This window comes from Cibotium barometz, chromosome 18, assembly GCF_041138505.1.
Source record: "Cibotium barometz isolate CiBa-2024 chromosome 18, ASM4113850v1, whole genome shotgun sequence".
Taxonomy (NCBI): Eukaryota; Viridiplantae; Streptophyta; class Polypodiopsida; order Cyatheales; family Cibotiaceae; genus Cibotium; species Cibotium barometz.
The window spans coordinates 39,718,920-39,720,912 of NC_141063.1; the positions used below are offsets into that span (position 1 = coordinate 39,718,920).

General features: G+C 44.3%; 1 pseudogene; it reads right to left on the bottom strand.

The window, feature by feature from the left end:
- Nucleotides 1–483: 483 nt before the first annotated feature.
- Nucleotides 484–1,612, bottom strand: LOC147629327 (uncharacterized; annotated as a pseudogene).
- Nucleotides 1,613–1,993: the final 381 nt, after the last annotated feature.

A 1,993-nucleotide genomic window follows, 5' to 3' on the forward strand; every position in this document is an offset into this window, starting at 1 on the left:
GAAAACAATGGCCCTAGCACGGGTGGCAACCTGTGCATAATATCTACTACACACAACTACACTATGCCTCTGAAACTCGAAGCCAAAGTCATCCTACGTATCCTCTGTGAGTGTGCACTTTGACCTAGTGCATCATAGAACGTAGTAGTCAACATGCTCCTCATTCCTATTTGGTGCAATGATAGTAAAAAACATCGCCCTGCTGAAGATAATCTGTCAAAGAGTCATAATCTGTACTATGCTGTCCCTAGCCGATAGCAAGAATGGCTGCTGATGGCTCAATCTGTCGTACCTGTAGGGGAGTCAAAACCTGCTCAAACCATGCATCAGCCCACTCTGTATTTTGGCATGAGTGCCAAACACCATCAAGAAAACCCTCACAAAAACATGCATATTTTCTAGTGAATATCGTGGGATCACTGTATGATGAGCTCCTGATGCTATGCAATTTGAGTGTGTCATCAATAGTACCACAATCCAATCCACTAGTATCAATGTCAGCCCCATCAATACACCAAAAAAAACGTCGTACATTCCTACCATGACGTGTAGGGAATGAGGATGCAGCACTAGTGGACATATGATCTGTACACCAATCTACCACTTGTCGAGCATCTCAAAAACGCTCACTATCATGTCGAAGCTAGTGATGCCTAAGAGCCCGTTGGATACAAGCACCTGGACCATCATGTTCACCCTTCCCATGCCCAGTCTCGAAGAAGCTCCATAGAACCTGCACTCCTGTATGACAATGCCACCTGTAGAGCCCAAAAAACTAACGAGCACTTTTAAACTGTGCTCCACATCCATCTGACCATATCCATCACTGTGTGCAAGTGATGCCATGCTCGCACATCCAACTGTCATGATGATGAAAACAACGTTGCACAAAATGTGCACTGTGAGAGCGATCATCATTAATGTAGAAGTGATACTCGCGAATGATCACTCTCTCCTCTAGAGTGCTCTGTACACCATCCTCATCCAACTGGGCATGTCGATAGCTAATATGAACCATAATGGCAACCTAGTGGGGGACAACAAACACAAATGTTAGACTTAGAAAAATACAATAAGCACACAAAAAAATCACATACAATAAGCAAACAAAAAAATCACATACAATAAGCAAACAAAAAAATCACATTCAATAGACAAGAGGATTGGGTTGTAAAAAAACCTACTCAGAGAAGTAATACTCTGACTGTATCTCCTGTTGTGGTGCAAAGGTATAATTCTCCGCAAAGTCCACCACTGAGACAACTGTACCAATCGAAAAGTGCGTGATGCTAGCACGAAACTACCTATCCTGCCATTTTTCTCCATGTGCATGTTGTACATACGGGTAGATGGCTGCGTGAAATGTGGTAATAAAATCTAGACGTGGTGAACTGATGATCGACTAATTGCAACCTCCTAGAGTCACCATGCATAACATACTCATACTGACGCCATCTAACCATCTCCTGATGTGAAGAATCTACCTCATGGATCTATAAAAGACGAAGGCTTCCGCACTCCTCACATGTCCCCTAAACACAAGCCATCCTATGATACATGTCCCCATCCTCACGCCATGCACAAAGCAAGGAGTGCACAAAATTACGAGGACTAGTAGGGTGTATGCTACCACTATGCCCAATAGACCTCTGAATGCAGAATACAATATCTGGAAGGAAACATGATATTTGCAACGTGTGTCCCGCTACTGGGAGTACCTCACAAACCAAGGTTTGCAAGCCTCAAATGATTGCTGTCTAATAATAATGGTGGGGTGCACATGCCTGAACTCTAGGTACAGCTATGTCTGTGTCATCTCTAGGAAGCATGCATGGTGCTCCACATAGACTCCATGCTGAACACGTCGATGCAACACCTTTTTGTACTCAGGTGATACGCGAGAATGCTCCTCCCAAAATGTCTCAATCATGGCCCTCAACTCTGGCTGTAAAAGGCGCGTGTGTCGAGGAGCACGACCCCAAAGGCTACCCTC